General features: G+C 36.2%; 1 long non-coding RNA gene across 1 annotated transcript in view; it reads left to right on the forward strand.

The window, feature by feature from the left end:
* Positions 1-278: 278 nt before the first annotated feature.
* The window catches only part of LOC126380190 (uncharacterized), a 67913-nt gene continuing 45532 nt past the window's right edge, over positions 279-22659 (forward strand). Inside the window, exon 1 of the long non-coding RNA XR_007568450.1 lies at positions 279-341. This is a non-coding gene — a long non-coding RNA (uncharacterized LOC126380190). The remainder of the gene's footprint in view (positions 342-22659) is intronic.

The following is a 22659-nucleotide window of genomic DNA, read 5'->3' on the forward strand; positions in this document are numbered from 1 at the left end:
AAATGTCGCACTTATTAAGCTTATTACAGTTAAATAAGTTTAATAGAAAAAAGAAAACGTCAGTCACCTTTAGATCTGTTATTTAATAATTAGAATTTCATAATTTTAATTTTGACCAAGGAAATTACCCAATTACAACATAATACCGGGTTCTACCACGCTAAATGAGGAATATGTGCCTCCCGTTATTGCGACACTGTTGCAAGTGCTATGATCACTGAATGACTGATGAATAATGGATCTAAGTACCTACTCCACGCGAATTTCATCAGTCACCCCGTGACCATAGCGCTTGCAACTGTGTCGAAATATCGGGAGCCTCATATCCCTGACTTAACGCGGTAAGAACCCGGCATTGTGGTTATAATTACTTACATATAAAAACACGAGCTCCGTGGTCCAGTGGTTGAGCGGTGTGCTCACGATTTGGAGGTCCCGGGTTCGAATCCCGGTGAGGACAAATAAAAAAAAATCACTTTGTGATCCCGTTTGGTTAGGACATTACAGGCTGGTCACCTGATTGTCCGACAGTAAGATGATCCGTGCTTCGGAAGGCACGTTAAGCCGTTGGTCCCGGTTACTACTTACTGATGTAAGTATGTAGTCGTTACATGAGCCATGTCAGGGGCCTTTGGTGACTCAGTAATAACTCTGACACCAGGGTTGATGAGGTTGGTATTCAACCTCACAACCCACGCGATAGAAGAAGTTTAAAAAAAATAGGTAATGTAATAATGAGTGTAGCATAGTGTATTAAAAAGTAGCATGAAGAATGCTACACCGACAAGAGCGTGGCTCAGAATGACCTAGTGATGAATATTTAATATTTAACAATATTGTTTAAAATTACTTTTAAAACGTACATTGTAATACCTACTTAGCTCAGTAATAACCCTGACACTAGGGTTGATGAGGTTGGTATTCTACCTCACAACCCATACGATGAGAAGATTACCTACTTAAATTACCTAAGTACATATACCTACCTTACCTTACCTTACCTAGCTTACCTTACCTACCTTACCTTACCTGTACCTTATAGGGAATACCTCGTAAATAGGCGACTTTATAGAAAATTACATTCTGATGTGATTAACTTGCTACCACAGTGAGAGTCGTAATAGTATTAGGTACTGACTAGATGTCGCGTGGTTCGCTCGCAGCAAGCTGCTCGCGTGTCTTGTTTTCCCACCATTTTTTTACCGCGATAGAATTTGACCAAGACTTAAATAGGTCTCGTGAAATCAAAAAAGTTCTAGGTGCTATAGTTTTGCCAGGCCGTAAGGTGTCTCCCTGATGCGGAGCAGTTTTCCAAGATGACGTTCCGATAACACCCCTATACATCGTTTTTACACCCGAGACATTTTCTGGACAAACAAAATTTTGTATGGCGGCCATCTTGTTTTTCGGCCATTTTGTTTTTTTTTTCACCGGCGATAAAATTTGACCAAGATTTTATTAGGTTTGGTGAAAAAAGAATCGTTCCAGGAGCGATAGTTTTCCCAGGCCGTAGGGTGCCGCCCTGATGCGGAGCAGTTTTTGAAGGTCAGGAAGTATTTCCATACTCAATATGACATTTTGATCTCATTCCTCTTACATCATATTCACCCCGAGGCATTTTCGAGAAAAACGAAAATTTTGTATGGCGGCCATCTTGTTTTTCCGCCATTTTGTTTTTGTTTCACCGGCGATAAAATTTGACCAAGATTTAAAAAGGTATTGTGAAAAGAAAAATGTTCCAGATGCCATAGTTTTGCCAGGCCTTAAGGTGTCTCCCTGATGCGGAGCAGTTTTTCAAGATCGAGCAGTATTAAAATACTCCACATGACGATCCGATCACATTCCTCATACATAATTTTTACCCCCGAGGCATTTTCGGGAAAAACGAAAATTTTGTATGGCGGCCATCTTGTTTTTCCGCCATTTTGTTTTTTTTTCAGTAAGGATTGGATTTGACCAGGATTTAAATAGGTTTTTTGAAAAAATAATCGTTCCAGGTTTTATAGTTTCGCCAGGCCGTAGGGTGTCTCCCTGATGCGGAGCAGTTTTCAAGATCGAGCAGTATTGAAATACTCAACATGACGATCCGATCACATTCCTATACATCATTTTTACCCCCGAGGAATTTTCAGGAAAAACGAAAAATTTGTATGGCGGCCATCTTGATTTTCCGCCATTTTGTTTTTTTTTCACTCATGATAGAATTTGACCAAGATTTGAATATGTTTCGCGTAAGAAAAATTGCTCCAGGTTTTATAGTTTTGCCAGGCCGTAGGGTGTCTCCCTGATGCGGAGCAGTTTCTGAAGATGGAGAAGTATTTCCAAACTCACCAAGACGTTCCGATTACAACCCCATACACAGTTTTTACCAACGAAACATTTTCTGGAAAAACAAACTTTTGTATGGCGGCCATCTTGTTTTTCCGCCATTTTGATTTTTTTTCACCGACAATAGAATTTGACCAAGATTTAAATAGGTTTTGCGAAAAAAGAATCGTTCCAGGTATAATAGTTGCACCAGACTGTAGGGCGTCTCCCTGATGCGGAGCAGTTTTCCAAGATTTCGGATTTTTCCCATACTCACCGGGAGGTCCCGATCACACCCCCCATACATCATTTTGACCCCCCGACGCTCCTTCTGGGAGAACAATTATGTCAGTGAGTCAGTCAGTCAGTCAGTCAGTGGGTCTCCAGCTATATATAATATGACTAGATGGTGCTAAGTGCGCTCGCTGCTAAAGCAGCTTCGCGGGCGTTGTATGTGGATTGACGTTTTCGTATAGTTTGTTTCGCATCACAGATTTGTAATAACTATTACGACAGACACAAAAAGAAATAAAAAAAATGTGTAGGATATTGTTGGTTTATTTTATGTTATCAAAAAATAAAAATATAACATTATATTCTCTCTCTCTCCCTTGCATTGTTCCCATATGGTGGTGGGGTCTTTTTTCCGAGTCTTTTCCTTCCACTTCGCTCTGTTGGATGTATCGTCTGCGGAAACATTGCAGGAACAAAGATCTTCTTTGATGACATCTGCTTCTTTGCCTTCTGTATTTCCTGTTAAAAATAAAATAATATTAATTTATTTATAATAACGTATAGATATAATATCCTTTTCTTAGTCGATAGCGATACGTTTTTGCCAAAGTGGTCGTGGTCGTCATGTAACGTACCTAAATTCTTGTCACTATTGATTGCTGGCTGTCACACTGCTGCATTCATTGAAGAAGCTACCGACATCAGGCTTGGTTGATATAATACTATTGTATTAATAATCTCCTACGCAGTTCTTTGCCTTCTGCATTTCCTATAAATAAAATATATATTAAATATTATATAATAATTTCTTTTCCTTGGTCGATAGCGATACGTCTTTGCCAAAATAGTCGTGGTCGTCATGTAACGTACCTCGATATCTTGTAACTTTTGATTGCTGGCTGTCACACTGCTGCGTGCATTGAAGGACTTCAGGCTTGGTCGATTTTATTCCATTGCAATCATAATCTCCTACACAGTTTATTACACTCTGCATTTCCTGTGAATAAAATATATATTACATTTTTTTTCCTTAGTCTATAGCGATACGTTTATGCCAAAGTGGTCGTGATCGTCATGTAACGTACCTCGACATCTTGTTACTTTTGATTGCTGGCTGTCACACTGCTGCATTCTTTGAATGAGCGGCCAACATCAGGCTTGGTTTATATAATACTATTGTATTAATGATCTCCTATGCAGTTTTTTGCCTTCTGCATTTCCTGTAAATAAAATATATAATTTATTTTCCTTAGTCGATAGCGATACGTTTTTGCTAAAATAGTCGTGGTCGTCATGAAACGTACCTCGATATCTTGTTACTTTTGATTGCTGGCTGTCACACTGCTACATTCATTGAAGGAGCTGGCAACATCAGGTTTGGTTTATATAATACTTTTGTATTAATGATCTCCTACGCAGTTTTTTGCCTTCTGCATTTCCTGTAAATAAAATATATAATTTATATTCCTTAGTCGATAGCGATACGTTTTTGCTAAAATAGTCGTGGTCGTCATGAAACGTACCTCGATATCTTCTTGTAACTTTTGATTGTTGGCTGTCACACTGCTGCATTCATTGAAGGGGCTGCTGACTTCAGGCTTGGTCGATTTTATTCTATTGCAATCATGAACTCCTACACAGTTTATTGCCATCTGCATTTCCTGTAAATAAAATATATATATATATATTTTTTTCCTTAGTCTATAGCGATACGTTTTTGCCAAAATAGTCGTGGTCGTCCTGAAACGTACCTCGATATGTTGTAACTTTTGATTGCTGGCTGTCACACTGCTGCATTCATTGAAGGGGCTGCTGACTTCAGGCTTGGTCGATTTTATTCTATTGCCATCATGAACTCCTACACAGTTTATTGCCATCTGCATTTCCTGTAAATAAAATATATATTAATTTTTTTTCCTTAGTCTATAGCGATACGTTTTTGCCAAAGTGGTCGTGATCGTCATTTAACGTACCTCGATATCTTGTTACTTTTGATTGCTAGCTGTCACACTGCTGCATTCATTGAAATAGCGGCCAACATCAGGCTTGGTAGTACTATTGTATTAAAATCTCCTACGCAGTTTTTAGCATTGTGCATTTCCTGTTAAAAAAAATAATAATGTTAATTTATATAATTATATTAACTTTTATTTATAAATATATACATATATATATTAGGTGATTTCCAAACTACCCAGGAGGTACACCCAGTAGCTCGCTTTTTTTCATGTGGTTCCCCCGCTAATCGAGGCCGCATCCACCTACTTATATGAGAAGTAGGTTCTATCTAATGAGTTAGCAATAGTCATTCAATAAGCAGAGAAATGTGAAAGAAAAAGCAATTTTTAGCTAAGGAATTTAAAATAAAAAGCAATTTTCAGCAATTAGCATGCAATAAGCAAAGCAATTACTCAGTAATTGTCAAACATAAGCGAGTTGTATAATTTAAAGATATTATTGACAATAACAAACACGTACCGAGTTTGTTAATACTTACATTGAGTTATCATCGCTAAGTTGACCAAATTATTAGTACAGGTTATCACATTCACTAAATGAAAATATGTGTTTTTATCAATTGTAACAATGCTTGCATGACCTAACCAACCGTTGGTGTTGTGGACGCCAATCTTCAAGAGACAAGTGGACGGGTGTGAGGAAAACTGGCAAGATGAACACGTCGGTGTGGGTGCGACTGGTGCACGGGAGAGAAGTGGAGCTAGTTGGCAGATGGAATTAGGCATCACTCTCTTGCTTCAGTTAAGTTCCACTCAGATCAGGTGGGTTGTCGCATGGATGAACATCGCATGGGTTGGAGTAATTCGGAGTAGAACTGTCCATGTTGTTCCCTTCATCGTAGGCACTTCAGTGGACTGTGGATCGATCAACAATAGTTACGTGAGTTGGCTGTCAAACCGATATGACGTGCCAGCCGAATCTAGCGACCAGGTATGCAGGGGATGGAGGTATCCTGTGGAGTAATCATATCAGCAAAGGTGAAAATGTCGATTGGGAGTGAAATGGAGGGAGAAGGAGAGCTGCAGTCAGCGGTCACGATCTTGCTGTAGATAGACTACATGCTCAGTTTACGTGTAGTTGTAACTGTTCGAAGTTAATTGAAAACGATCGATATGCAAATTCCTGTTTAATGAAACAAGTAATAAATGAACAGGCAGGTGTTTTTTCGGTATTTAAACGCTAAGACCGTTGTTTGTTTATTGATTAGCAGTGGTATGATGAATTCTTGGATACTGAAGAATGCTAATAAGTTAAGTATTTAAAACAAAATCACATTCAGAAGCATTAAAAACACATTAAATTAAAGAACGAAATAATACCATATGAAATATTATTTAATATAATATAAAGGATGGAAAGAAGAAATGACAAGAATGCTATTTAGCGTGACATGGCTCTAACCACATTCACTGGAAAACATAAAACAATATAAAACCTAAGTTTTAGTTTAGCTCATACACGATATTATGTTTTTTGAGGAACCGTCTCATGCGAAACAGTGTTCTATTGAAAAGTATTGTAAGAAGAAATGCAAAGAACACCATTTAGCGTGACATAGCTCTAACCAGATCCACTGGAAAACATAAAACCATGTAAAACCCTAAGTTTTAGTTTAGCTCATACACGATATTATGTTTTTTGAGGAACCGTCTCATGCGAAACAGTGTTCTATTGAAAAGTATTGTAAGAAGAAATGCAAAGAACACCATTTAGCGTGACATAGCTCTAACCAGATCCACTGGAAAACATAACACCATATAAAACTTTAGTTTTTGTTTAGCTCATACACGATATTATGTTTTTTGAGGAACCGTTTCATGCGAAACAGTGTTCTATTGAAAAGTATTGTAAGAAGAAATGCAAAGAACACCATTTAGCGTGACATAGCTCTAACCAGATCCACTGGAAAACATAAAACCATATAAAACCTAAGTTTTTGTTTAGCTCATACACGATATTATGTTTTTTGAGGAACCGTCTCATGCGAAACAGTGTTCTATTGAAAAGTATTGTAAGAAGAAATGCAAAGAACACCATTTAGCGTGACATAGCTCTAACCAGATCCACTGGAAAACATAAAACCATGTAAAACCCTAAGTTTTAGTTTAGCTCATACACGACATTATGTTTTTTGAGGAACCGTCTCATGCGAAACAGTGTTCTATTGAAAAGTATTGTAAGAAGAAATGCAAAGAACACCATTTAGCGTGACATAGCTCTAACCAGATCCACTGGAAAACATAAAACCATGTAAAACCCTAAGTTTTAGTTTAGCTCATACACGATATTATGTTTTTTGAGGAACCGTCTCATGCGAAACAATGTTCTATTGAAAAGTATTGTAAGAAGAAATGCAAAGAACACCATTTAGCGTGACATAGCTCTAACCAGATCCACTGGAAAACATAACACCATATAAAACCTTAGTTTTTGTTTAGCTCATACACGATATTATGTTTTTTGAGGAACCGTTTCATGCGAAACAGTGTTCTATTGAAAAGTATTGTAAGAAGAAATGCAAAGAACACCATTTAGCGTGACATAGCTCTAACCAGATCCACTGGAAAACATAAAACCATATAAAACCTAAGTTTTTGTTTAGCTCATACACGATATTATGTTTTTTGAGGAACCGTCTCATGCGAAACAGTGTTCTATTGAAAAGTATTGTAAGAAGAAATGCAAAGAACACCATTTAGCGTGACATAGCTCTAACCAGATCCACTGGAAAACATAAAACCATGTAAAACCCTAAGTTTTAGTTTAGCTCATACACGACATTATGTTTTTTGAGGAACCGTCTCATGCGAAACAGTGTTCTATTGAAAAGTATTGTAAGAAGAAATGCAAAGAACACCATTTAGCGTGACATAGCTCTAACCAGATCCACTGGAAAACATAAAACCATATAAAACCTAAGTTTTTGTTTAGCTCATACACGATATTATGTTTTTTGAGGAACCGTCTCATGCGAAACAATGTTCCATTGAAAAGTATTGTAAGAAGAAATGCAAAGAACACCATTTAGCGTGACATAGCTCTAACCAGATCCACTGGAAAACATAATAAAACCATATAAAACCTAAGTTTTTGTTTAGCTCATACACGATATTATGTTTTTTGAGGAACCGTTTCATGCGAAACAGTGTTCTATTGAAAAGTATTGTAAGAAGAAATGCAAAGAACACCATTTAGCGTGACATAGCTCTAACCAGATCCACTGGAAAACATAAAACCATATAAAACCTAAGTTTTAGTTTAGCTCATACACGATATTATGTTTTTTGAGGAACCGTCTCATGCGAAACAGTGTTCTATTGAAAAGTATTGTAAGAAGAAATGCAAAGAACACCATTTAGCGTGACATAGCTCTAACCAGATCCACTGGAAAACATAACACCATATAAAACCTTAGTTTTTGTTTAGCTCATACACGATATTATGTTTTTTGAGGAACCGTTTCATGCGAAACAGTGTTCTATTGAAAAGTATTGTAAGAAGAAATGCAAAGAACACCATTTAGCGTGACATAGCTCTAACCAGATCCACTGGAAAACATAAAACCATATAAAACCTAAGTTTTTGTTTAGCTCATACACGATATTATGTTTTTTGAGGAACCGTCTCATGCGAAACAGTGTTCTATTGAAAAGTATTGTAAGAAGAAATGCAAAGAACACAATTTAGCGTGACATAGCTCTAACCAGATCCACTGGAAAACATAAAACCATGTAAAACCCTAAGTTTTAGTTTAGCTCATACACGATATTATGTTTTTTGAGGAACCGTCTCATGCGAAACAGTGTTCTATTGAAAAGTATTGTAAGAAGAAATGCAAAGAACACCATTTAGCGTGACATAGCTCTAACCAGATCCACTGGAAAACATAAAACCATATAAAACCTAAGTTTTAGTTTAGCTCATACACGTTATTATGTTTTTTGAGGAACCGTCTCATGCGAAACAGTGTTCTATTGAAAAGTATTGTAAGAAGAAATGCAAAGAACACCATTTAGCGTGACATAGCTCTAACCAGATCCACTGGAAAACATAAAACCATGTAAAACCCTAAGTTTTAGTTTAGCTCATACACGATATTATGTTTTTTGAGGAACCGTCTCATGCGAAACAGTGTTCTATTGAAAAGTATTGTAAGAAGAAATGCAAAGAACACAATTTAGCGTGACATAGCTCTAACCAGATCCACTGGAAAACATAAAACCATGTAAAACCCTAAGTTTTAGTTTAGCTCATACACGATATTATGTTTTTTGAGGAACCGTTTCATGCGAAACAGTGTTCTATTGAAAAGTATTGTAAGAAGAAATGCAAAGAACACCATTTAGCGTGACATAGCTCTAACCAGATCCACTGGAAAACATAAAACCATATAAAACCTAAGTTTTAGTTTAGCTCATACACGATATTATGTTTTTTGAGGAACCGTCTCATGCGAAACAGTATTCTATTGAAAAGTATTGTAAGAAGAAATGCAAAGAACACCATTTAGCGTGACATAGCTCTAACCAGATCCACTGGAAAACATAAAACCATATAAAACCTAAGTTTTTGTTTAGCTCATACACGATATTATGTTTTTTGAGGAACCGTCTCATGCGAAACAGTGTTCTATTGAAAAGTATTGTAAGAAGAAATGCAAAGAACACCATTTAGCGTGACATAGCTCTAACCAGATCCACTGGAAAACATAAAACCATATAAAACCTAAGTTTTAGTTTAGCTCATACACGATATTATGTTTTTTGAGGAACCGTCTCATGCGAAACAGTGTTCTATTGAAAAGTATTGTAAGAAGAAATGCAAAGAATACTATTTAGCGTGACATAGCTCTAACCAGATCCACTGGAAAACATAAAACCATGTAATCCCTAAGTTTTTATTCTGCACTTACTATGTATATTATATTATCATTGTATATTCATGGTAAGTTGGATTTACTGTAGGTGTATGCAAATTCATAACAAGCATAGTTGTTTGTTATTTGCGTCATTATAAGTAAATAAATAACGAATGTAGACTTAAAAAATAAAACGTAGGTAGTATGTTGGTTATGACTGTACACATATAAATTAAACTTAATGCGTAATAATATAGAAAATATGACTTGTTACTTTCATTTCTAATAACATTTGGTGTATTTGGTAACATTTAAAACTAAACAATTTTACCAGAATATATAAAATATGACTCGCTTTCCAATTTTTTTAACTAAAGGTGTTTTCTTTTACCTTTCAATTTTTAAGTATTTTTTTTTGTTTTAGCCATATTTGATTTGAAAATTTGAATATCAAAGTTTCACGTTGTTAGGTAGTGCTTTCTTCTCCAATTATTGTTTTTCCAAGTAGTAGGTATTTTCTAGCAATTTCACTTTATTTAGCCTGTATACATGTATTAATTACTTTATGTATGTTTTTGTATCGATGAGTGATCATTCTTCTGTCAATACTGGTGAGACCCGCTTGTGGGAGGCCAGAAATTAACATGATCAAATTTGTTTTTGAATTTGCTTAGAATGGTATAGAACATTCATTGTTGATTATAGGCTTAATTATTTTTAAATACACCATTAAAGGTAAAGCATGGTCGTAAATAATATCCTCCTGCGGCTTAGATTTTCAAACACAACAGCGAAACAATGGGATTTGGTTTAAGGACTTTTTTCATGTTTAGCCCATCTGACAGTCGTCATATTTACCCATGTTTATGAATGAAATTGTTCGTCACTGCCGGATATAGGTAATTATTGACCTATTTTATTCCACAACACAATAAATAATGTTCTAAATAACACTTTTCATTTATATATTTGTAGCCACAAATCTGTGCAATTGATGATGCGTCTTTGCTGACACAAGGACGATGACGATTCTTACACCATTGAATGCTAATGTATAATATTATACTGTACTGATTCGACGTACCATAACACATATTCTTTATTCTGTCCGTTCCATTACAGGACACGCGAGGTGTAGCGTTTATGTGTACTCATTAATCGATTTCCAGCTGGGCATTTGTTTAAATTTCTGAATCTTTCTTCGAGCAGACATTTGTAGTAATGTTATTTCTTAAAGTTTCCTTGATGATGAGTAAACAGGCACCCGGATAGTTTCCTTTCTTCCTTATATTTATTAATTAAGGCGTATATTTTTTTGTTAGTTTACTTAATTCTAACTTAAGTTCCTAATATACGCTAATTTGCAAATGGTAAATACATTAAAATGTATACACTACACATTACACAAATTTAATCGGTTATATAAACTTATTTTTCATTATACATTTATTTTCCTGAATTAATGTATGAAAATATCAAGTCGTTTGTGTTATAAAATAGCTAATCCAACTTACCATGAACATCGTATTTTTTTATTATTTTAGTAAATATATTTTGCTTACTGCTTAGTGAATGATAAAAATATAAGTGACTAAAATGACAAAGATAAATTTTACTTAATGTAAGTTAGGTATTGGGTAAAATGCTTTTGAATGATGATTTGTTAATAGTAAATATACTCGTAGAAGTATAATTACTGCATAACTTATTGCTTTAAGTTGAGAAAGTAGCACTTCGGAGAAAAATGTATCAATAAACATTATTGGTGTCTTCATCGAAATATTTTAGTATTAATTTATTGTTTATATACGCACTTAAATTTGGTAACAATATTATTTGAAAGGTGTTAGCGTTATAAAGTAAAAAATGAACATCAATAAATCATACGTTTGCTTACAAAAAACAAACAGTTTTAGCGCTTAAACACTGAAACAGAATTCTTTTCAAATAACTTCGAACAATTACCACTTTAATACACCTAAACTAAACATTGTCCATGTACAGCGAGATCCTGAATACTGATTACAGTTTCCGTACTCCCTCCTTTCCAGTCCTAAGCGACATTCAAACCTTCACTGACACGATCATTCCACAGGATACGTCCATCCCTTGTATCCCAGATCGCAAGAATCGGCTAGCACGGCATAGCAGCTTGACAGCTAAAACTCACGCAACCATTGTCGATCGACCTACAAAATCCACCGAAAATGCCTACGACGATGGGAACGACACCGACAGTTCTACTCCGGATCATTCCAACCTGCGACATTCATCCATATGACAGCTTACTTGATCTGAGTGGAACTCAGCTAAAGCAATCGAGTGATACCTGCCTCCATCTTCCAGCCAGCTCCACTTCACTCCCATGCACCGGTCGCACCCGCAGCCAAGTGTTCATCCTGCCAGTTCACTTCACGCCCGTTCTCTCGTCCCCTAAAGATGAGCCTCCACAGCGTTAACGGCTGGGAAGGGCATGCACACATTGCCAATTGATTAACACACATTTCAATTCAGTGATTGTGACTAATAAAATGGTAAACCTAGCTTTGAAATTCAATGTAACCATCATCAAATCGAGTGCAAGCTTGTTAAAGTCAGTTCTATCGTTAAATTATACGAAAAGAAGAAAAAAACAAGATAGAATGAATATAAATAATAATAAATAATTCGCAATATACGATAATTTCAACACATGATTTAACCGATCTAAAAAAAACCCAATAAGCTTAATAACAGAGATGAACTGTTCAGTCTTTTCAAGAAGTGCCACCCTAAATAAAGTTACGTTAAACTTAAAAGTTCTGATATGATAACGTTATTCGAAAAAGGTTGGTCATTTTCGATTCGGTGCCTGGGTAGTAATACTTTTATGTCACGTCTTTCGCGAACGCGTCCTAAAGCTACATACAGTTGACCGTGACTAAACATATCAGATCTAAGATCGACCCCAACGCGACTAATCGTTTGACCCTGGCTCTTGTGAATAGTCATTGCATAACACACCTGCAATGGAAATTGACGGCGACACATCTCGTAAGGGCTGTTATGTTCTATAGGCGCTTTAAAAAGAATTCGAGGGATCAAATAATCTCCTAGTTCACCTTGTTTCCGAACTTTAATAATATATGGAGATGTTTCAACAACTATTACTTTGGTGCCATTTACTAAGCCGTCCGCGAAACTAAGATTACGCGTGATTACACAAACACATTCTAATTTTAATTGCAAATCGAAATCTGGAACACCTTGTGGTCGAAGTGTATGTAAAAATTCGGGACTAAAATAAACTTGATCAGCGTTGTCGCTTAAAATTTTGTCTATGGCATAAAAATGTAATACTTCTCCTGGTAGTTTGTCTAAAATAACGGCATTAATTTCTCTAACTGCATCGTTACGGGTGCATAGAATCGCTCTGAAGGAGCATACGCCTGGCTCAGTAAGAGTAACTTCTGGGAATACAAAATCAATTAAATCTTCTAATTCAGTAACATAATCAATGGATTCAAGTTGGACTAATTGCAAATCATTATTATTTGTTTCTAATCTAAGAGTAGGTAATAAATTTGAACCCAGTTTTAAAAGAAAATCTGCATACTGTGCGTCATCCTTACATCTCTGTGAAGTTACCAAACTAAATTTTTTCAATTGTTTCCAAATAGGAGAAGTTTTTAGTGACGCGTTTAATATATCAAAATTCGTTCGTGCTTCTGGGACTACTGGAGGAATTTGACGAAAATCTCCTGCAAAAATAATTATTTTAGAACCAAAAATTTTGTCTGACCTCATCAAATCCTGCAATGATCTATTTAATAAATTTATAAGGTATTTATGAGCCATCGGCGCTTCATCATACACAATGAGATTAGAATTATAAATCAATTCAGCTCTTTGAGTACCATTTGAGATGTTCCAGTATCCGCTATCATCTAATAGATGTAAAGGAAATCTAAACAAGGAATGAGCCGTCATTCCGTTTGTGTAATTTTGAGCAGCAATTGCAGACGATGCACAGGTTAAAGCTATACCTTTAAGGTTACCGCGGATATATGCAGTTATGACCTTCAATAAAAGCGTTTTTCCGGTGCCGGCCGGACCATCGATAAAAATCGCACAGTTGTTGGATTCTCGGTAAACACTATCAACGCAAAGCTTTTCCACGTAATCGAATACGGCACGTTGATCGGGAGATAACTGTGGCAACCACTCTTCTACGTATGATTTCAAACTATCTAAATCATATTCAGTGCGTTCCCTATCTAACTCCGTTGACCTATAAATTACTTCCGGCAAACCTTGTTCTATTAACGAAGTTCCGTGTCTGCGTAGCATTCTATCTATTTGGATGAGGCACATGTTAAACGCGTTTTCTTCGTCATCTGGCACCCTATAAAGGAAATCTTCGGCCAATTGACGTTTATACGTGTTCCACAGTGACGCCACTGAGGCACCATTAACAGCCAGCGTCACAAAAAAGCTACGAAGTCGTGGTCCGGTTAAAAAAGTGGAAGCTTCTTCCATAGCCCGTTCATATTCGACTGAGTCGTCCGCAAGTCCTGCGAATTTGGCAGCTTCTTGAAAAGTTGTGCAATTTGGACCTCCAATTTGCAGTAAATCCGCGAAACTACGACAAGGGTAAACACTTAAAAGAAGTCTTAAAAAGAACTGTTCACCTCTGTTCGGCGCGACCCAAAATAGACGCGCGACGAGCTCACCCCGCATTCTCCGCGTAAGAAATTTGCCGTTCTGCATTTGCACCGCCTGAACTGTCTTTAAACATGGATCTTTCGCATGAATGTTATAAGTTTCAAAAAAGTCTAAGTAGGATACCCGATCAAACTCCTCAGTTAAAGGCCTACTGAAATAGTCTAAAAGATCTGAACCTGCATTATTAACTGCCTCGTTCGCGTGGCCAGGCTTAAAAAATACTGAATTTTGATCGGGCAAATGTACTGTTAACATTTTTACCGTAGGGTTCCTAGCTACAATATCAAATTCGAGAACACGCCACGCTGCTTCGCTAGAACTAATATATCGCTTAGTGACATATTGTTCGATTTCATCCTCACGATGTTCTTCATCAACAACGGCAATGCGGGCTTCATCAGGTCCTTTTGTCATATATTTAAACAAATACTTAATTATAGCACGCTGTGTGGACACTTCTAAATTTATGTGAGCATCATATTTTAGGAGAAGAGCAGGATTATAAGGAACGACCCATAAATCATTAACTATTACGTCTCTGCCGCGATATTTAATAATCGCCTGATTTTTACTATTACGATGTAAATGTATAAAACCTCTATCGTCACTGAAGGTGACTGGTGTTTCCTTTTTTGGAAAATATTTTAAACAGTTTTTTTTTTCACTATTCCAACACGGCAAATTAGTTCGGTAAGGAGGGCCGCATGGACCGTGTATCATGTGATCCATGACAACTTTGTATAATAAAGTTTGTGTTGGATCGGGTATGGTAGCACGAACAAACTTATCAATATCCGCACTTTCTACAGGTCCACCACCTTCCACTCTAAAAGCAATATGCGCATGTGGTAGTCCTCTTTTTTGGAACTCTATAACATGCATTATATAAACAATTTTTCCGAACCATTTACCCGATTTTAAATCTTTCAATAACTCTCCGAGTTTTAAGTTGAAAACTCGAGCACATGTTAGGGGGTCTTTTGATCGACCTGATAATGTTGAATTTTTTATTTCAGGCCAGTTGGGGTTACAAGTTAAAGTTAAAAAATATGATGGTGGACCTAACCTGTTTACCATTGCTATAGCGTCCAGGTATTTCTTTTTCATGTACCGTGGACCCCCTGTGAATGAGCTAGGTAAATAAATTTTACCAGGTTCTACTCCACCTTCTCCTAAAATAAACTCGTCATTAATTAATTCTTGGAGTGGAGCTACTCTTAGCCTGTTTTGTTGTTTTGTTTGGCTATTTTTCAAAAACCGCAAGCGTTCTTCTAAAACTCTACAAAACATATCGACTAACCACTCTTCAGATAAACGACCAAATATGCTAAATCGCGATTCGGATAAAAGTAAACAACGGACATATTTAACCTGATTAAGCTTATTGCCCTTATTATCTCTCATATCTGGATGCCAACCAGTATTTCCGTGAGGATATAAGAGAGGATACTGGAAAGTCTCGTATAAGGAATCCATTATATCTATTGTTCGAGGCCTACCGTCTGCTATCTTTTTGACTACAATACAGCGTGGAGAAAATTCTTCGCGGTCTGTACTAATAATTGCGGCAATTTCTTGACCAATAGGTTGATCTCCGAGGATGTTACCGTGAGTCGCACGAGTAGTTTTTTCGAACTTCAAGAAAGCTTCTGATGATACCTCTAAACTTAATCTTCTAAAACAATTTATGTATGGATTAACTGTGTGCATGAAACCTGTAATCATTCGAACTACCGATTTATCTAAACTTAATTCGCCAGCTAAACTTTCTCTTTCGCTACTGTCATTTATGTAAAAATTTATATTATTCGGACTTTCATTGTAAGATAAATCAAAGATACGGTGGTAAATACGTCCTTGAATTTTTAGAAAAGATATACCTTCTGGATGATGGAAACCGTGGGAAACACCTAATGCCGAAAATGCAAAAATATTATTGTAAGCGCGTGGTCTATTTAAAAAAGCTGGATTTGTATAAAATTCTTCGTTTAAGGGGAGAAAATTCTGAACGTTATAGTCACCTGAATGACAACACCATTGCCGACGAGATTTCTCTTCTTCGAACAATGGAGCATTGCATTTTGGACATCTATATGTTTGCTCAGACAGAAGCGACGTGTTTTTAAAATTATATAAGCGAATAGTGCTGAGTTCATGTCCCTGTTTTTCACCTATTAAATTTTTTGAATATCTCAGCGGTGTTTCTATGTTACGACAATTTTCTGTATATCTTTGTGCTGCTTTTTTGTTAATTTCGGGGTGGAGCTCGTAATAACGTTGAACGGCTGCGCGATGAACGTCTGGGTTGTTCTCGTTATAACGTTGAACGGCCGCGCGATGAACGTCTGGGTTGTTCTCGTTATAACGTTGAACGGCCGCGCGATGAACGTCTGGATTGTTCTCGTTATAACGTTGAACGGCCGCGCGGTTTATGTCTGGATTGCGTTCGTTATACCGTTGAACGGCGGCGCGGTTAATGTCTGGATTGCGTTCGTTATACCGTTGAACGGCCTCGCGGTTAATGTCTGGATTGCGGTCGTTATACCGTTGAACTGCCTTGCGATTAACAGCGGGGTGTTTCGTTGTATATTTCCTTACAGCTTCGCGATGCGCATTTTCTTTATTCGGTTTTCGTCCACGTTTCTGTTTTTTGGGTCGGCCGCCTTTATTTTTAACGCATTGGTTTTGATTACCAATTCTTTCTAATAGGACAACTGGTTTTAAAATTGACAATTTCAAATCATTTGTAGTGTCATAAACATCTACAGGATTTGTATCAACTTTCAATTTACTATCTAAATTTTGCACAGAGGTTTTAATCGGGGTCAGTGTTGACTGATAGTTTATCAAAATAGAATCTAAAGTTTGATTCATATGTAATGGTGATGATATTAAATCTATTAAAATGGACTGTGACGTTTCGGAACTAACCTGGGTTTCATTTTGCCACATAAGGTCGTCATTTAATACTCTTAATCGAGTTAATGAGTATTCGGATCCGTCGTAAATTTCATTCGCGAGTAAAAGTTTTGCTAGCGCTTCGGTTGAATTACATTTAAATAAACGTGCTACGTAAGGACCGTCCTCTGGTTTGCCCCTTCCTATGTTAATGTTTTTGCTGTTAACCGCATGGCTGTTAAAGAAATAATATTCACCATTAAAGCGCCAAAAACTAAAAGTATAACCTTGACCCGTAAACAATATGCTATCCGTACTGTCGTTGTGATTTGAATTGTTTACATTATAAGCAAATTCTGAATCAACAGTATAGTCATTAGTATTAAAAAATACTCTGTTGTCCAAAATATTCTTTAACGTTAATAAACCTACGTCTTTATTCGCGGGAGTTGTAGGATACGTATTAGAAATGATCCAGTTGTCCTCCATGCTAACTATATTTACGACGTTACTCCCGACGCGAAGCTCATTGGGTAATTCATCTGGCATAAAATAACTGACACCCCTCTGAAGTAAATATTTTAACTGCATGTAAAGTGTATCCCCCATTTTTAAAATTTCATCAACTTCGGCAGTAGTGAAACATGCGCGATTATGGAATACAGAATAAATTGAAGCGCATGCTGAGATAACCGTACATTGCGAATTATTACCTTCATACACATCGGAGCCTTGGTGTGTTAGACCTAAGGAATTAGTAAACGTTAGATATTAATTTATTTAATAGATAAGGCAATACACCCTATTTTTGACATCCCTACTGTCTTTAGTAGGAAAAAAATAAGATAATTTTGATATATTCCATGCTATCTAAACAAAAATATGGTCCAATCTGGTTCTAGGTAATGGACATTTTTTTTAAAAACCATTTTAAACGCCTTAACCTCAGTGCGAACGTTAAACGTTAAAATTTGAGCAATGATTAGACTGTATCAATAATTTAAGGTGCTAATAATTAGGCAGTTTACCCTATATACTTAAAAATTAAAATATTATTTATCAATATTATCATCCCCCAATAATGTATTTTTTTAATAAAAAAATAATTCACAGATATAATTACAGGCAATGCAATAACTATTATATGACCATTAAATTACCTATTATTAAAAAAAGAAATAATAACCTACGCATATACAATTTCAGTCGGATCAATAAACCTAGGTAGTAATTTGTTTAAGCCTTACGTATAAAGATACACAATGCCGCCTTTACATTGTAAACGCAGGCTAAACCCTACAAGATTTATCAAAATAATGTACTATGTATTATACACATTAAAGAGGTCCACAGAAAACACCGCGATGGTATATGTGTATCTCTTATAGATATCTTTAGTATTCATCTACGGATGAATACGAGCTTATACTTGGAAGAGTTACAATCAAAAATTCAACAACTGGAACAAAAACTGGAAATAGCAGAGAATGAAATTGAGAATTTGGTATCTGAAAACTATGCACTTATAAATAAAAATTCTGACTATGAACTAAAAATTAAACAGCTAACGCAAATATGTAAAACTACACCAAGCCAAAGTGCGTCTAAGAAAAAACGTCAGACCCTTAGTCTAAATTGAATTTCTAGAGTTAGCTAACAACCAACCAATTGTTCCACCTATGATATGGAGTACCACGAAAGCGAAATTAACGCCAACTACTATAACGCCACTTATAGTAATTATATTTAAGTACCTACATAAGGTTAGATAAAATTAGATTTAATAAAAATAAAATAAATAGGTAAAAAGTAAATAAGTAAAATACACTACATAGTGTATGAATTTAGATATTCCAAAGATAGCAGTAAATCTCCATGGTAAGTATAGGGAAAGGGGAATTGTTTTACTCCAAATTTAACGTGTGCATGTCAAGAGCAGTAAAGAATAAATCAAAACTACTGGATCGATTTTAATCATTTTTGATGTGAGTGACATAGGCTATATATTTTATACCCATGCAAAGCCGGAGCGGGCGGCTATGTTTTTATATACAACGTTCACAGTTTTTCTGTAGTGTATTTAGTATAAGCATTGCACCCGAGCGAAACCGGGGCGGGTCGCTAGTGGTATATAAAATAAAAAACTTATGAAATACTGCCATAAGTCGTTTAAGCCGTTGGTCCCGGCTATTAGCCGTAAAAACACCTTCACCAACCCGCAGTGGAGCAGCGTGGTGGAGTATGCTCCATACCCTCTCCGGTTGATTGAGAGGAGGCCTGTGCCCAGCAGTGGGACGTATATAGGCCATTTATGTTTATGTTATGTTATGGAATACTGAAACTATGAGCTTATGATTATCAAATATCATTCTAAGCAACTTTCTCGAAAAAATACATACTTAAGAGTATGCCTATTTCCCGTTGGGATAGGCAGAGACCACGCAATACCAATTTACTACGATCCTGACACATCACTTTGCTTCGACCACTCTTATCAAAGTCTTAATGCACGCTCGCCGGTTCCCATTACTCTTGACCGTGGCTTTTCTTTAAATATCCTGGAATTAATCGAGGTATGTACTACCTAGGCCTTCCTCTTCCGATTCTACTAATTATACTACTAAATAAATCTTGTCTGTCCTACTAAATATCTAAGCATTCTTTTATCAATTCTCTTCACTATACATTTTCTTTCACAACAGTCCCTTATCACGCTATTTTATCATTCAAAGTCATTTCACTCATACTTCTCAACGTTGTCATTAGTATCCTTTTGACAGTTTTAATAAAAGATTAAGCAAATAATTACATAATTGTAACATAAATATTTAATTGAGGTAATAAACTAACTTTAAGTCCAATCTCATTCATATTCTCTCTCGTAATCTGTTTCCTGCCTACCCCAATGGGAAAATAGGCGAGATATTATGTAGGTATGCAATGCAGCACTCTGTTTAGGAATATTTCGAAAATTTAATATAAAATAACAGTAAAACGTAATACCACAGTTTTTGTTCTTATTTTGATCTTGTTGCATCATAGTGTGAGATTATTTCAGAGTATATAAGTGAAGTATGTATATTTGTCAAAATATAAAAAAAAAACCAGCCAAGTGCGATTTGGAATCGCGCACCTAAGGTTCCGTCCACAGATGTGATCAGTAAAAGAAAATTCTGATGGCGAAATCTAAGATATAATAATACGATTGGGTTGAACATCTCTCATCATCATCATCACACATCAAAAATAAAGAATAATATAATACCTTAGAATGGTTCTGTCTCGTACTTATGCATTAGACGTGTATCTATACTACATACTTACATACACAGAATTTTCCTTTATTAACCTTTACTGTGGACGGAACCTTAGGTACATATACACATTAAGGCCCGTATTAATAGATCGATCTCAACCGTCATCTTAAGTGCGTCTCAGCTGAGATTGACTTGAGACGTGAGCAACGTCTTAAGTCTGTCACTAATTAATAAACATGACTTAAGCTCAACTCAGCTGAGATTGATCTCAAGTAGCAGTTGGAGACGAACTCATGTTTTTTTTTTAATTTCTTGGCTTAGTTACCAAACTTTCAAGTCCATTTCAATGAGTTGCGCGTGAATAGATGACTTTTTTGTTATTATTTTTAACCAACAAAACGCAGATGTAAGTTACCTACGGAAGCTAAACGCAACTGTCATTATTTGACAGGCCAGACCGATTTGTTTGAATATTTGAATTTTGTAAAATGGATCAGCGCCAGAAATTTACTTTTTCCTCTGCCGAAAAACAATTATTATTATCAATATTAAAAAAACATAGCCATATAATAGAAAATAAGCAGACGGACGGGGCCACACTTCGTATAAAAAATGAGTCGTGGAACTCCGTAACCCGGGAATTCAATGCAAGCCCGCTTACTACGCAACACGTAAGTTCCCAATTTATTTTGGGTCATGAACACAGCTATATGATCTAGTAAATGATTGCAATTGAAAGCTGTGAAAATCATCTAACAGTAGTATGCTTTATCAATTTTAAATATACAAGGAATTTTCAACATATGATAATTTATTATTAATACTTTTAGGTCAAGCATCAGCAACTCCGCAAGCTGTGGCAAAACCTCAGCAGCGTCAAAGGATGCCTTGACCAAAGAAAGGTATAATAATAAATAAACTTGTCCCTTTTTTCTATCTTTTAATTTAATAGAAAAATACATGTATTTTCTTTCTTCCAAAGGCAACATCGGTTCGCCACAGGAGGAGGTCCTGCCACAGAGGACGCTGACATCGACCCCGATATCAGCCAAATTACATCGGCATTAATTGTTGGTCTGGATGATGTAATCGACAGTGACACCCTAGAATTAGGTACAGTTTGCAAATTTATATTATATACTGTAATGTTGATTCTATTCTTTTGAAATAGTAGTGATATAATTAATATTTAAATAAATACAAACTTTATTCTTTGCAGAGTATTCAACACAGCTTGATTTAACGGACTCCGACCCAGACAAGACCCAGACCCAGACAACAAAATCGACCACCGACTCCACCGCATCCACCCCAGACACCGACTCCATCACAATCACTCCAGACACCAACACTACCAGAATCACTCCATATACCGACTCCATCACAATCACTCCAGACACCAACACTACAGAATCACTCCATACACCGACTCCATCACAATCACTCAGACACCAACACTACCAGAATCACTCCATACACAGACTCCATCACAATCACTCCAGACACCGACTCCACCACAAGTATCACAACCGCTCCAGGCTCCAAACAGATATTCTGCTACCATTCGTGGATCAATAGACGTTCTGCGTATGGAGTTTGAAGACAGACGAAGACGAGTAATGAGCTATGAGAATGCAGAAAGCACTGCTGGCGGAGCAAATTAGGGAAGCTCGAGCCACCAAAGCAGAGTTGGCTGAATTTATTTTAAAAAAACAGAAATCAGGTGACATTTGAGATCGAAAAAATTCAAAAATTCCTAGTTGTAAATAAGAAGCTGAAGTTGTTGATTTTTTTAATAATAAGTATTTTTTCAATAATTTTCTTTTCAATGTATCATTTTTTCTTATTATTTTATGTATATTTGTACGCCTGCATGCAGGCCGAACACATCACAGCATTGTTATTTGAATTATTTTGCCACCTTTTTTGTATTCTGTGTTCTCGCAAATAAATTGATTTGATTTGAAGTTGTTGGGAGGAGGCCTGTGCCCAGCAGTGGGACGTATATAGGCTATTTATGTAAGTATGTAAATAGAATTAAAGTATACATTTCTCAATAAATATCTTTTATTTATAAGTCTACTATTATAATAATTACTAATATTATAATATTTTCTCTAAAAAATTATGTAAAATAATTTGCAATAATAGAATTCCTGAGAACGAAACCAGATTCTGTATTCTGTAATTCATTAATGGGTCTGCATTCTTCCTCTAGTGTAGGTGTAGACTCGGTCTCTTCTATATCATCGTTCAAGTGAATAGAGAGGTTGTGGAGCACTGCACAAGCCACTATTATATTGCTCACTGTAGTCAGCTTGTTTCCCCTGCCTCTTGTAGACATAGGGAATCGTCTTTCCAGATCCCAAATGTTCTTTCTAC

This window comes from Pectinophora gossypiella, chromosome Z (genome assembly GCF_024362695.1).
Source record: "Pectinophora gossypiella chromosome Z, ilPecGoss1.1, whole genome shotgun sequence".
In the NCBI taxonomy this organism is placed as follows: domain Eukaryota; kingdom Metazoa; phylum Arthropoda; class Insecta; order Lepidoptera; family Gelechiidae; genus Pectinophora; species Pectinophora gossypiella.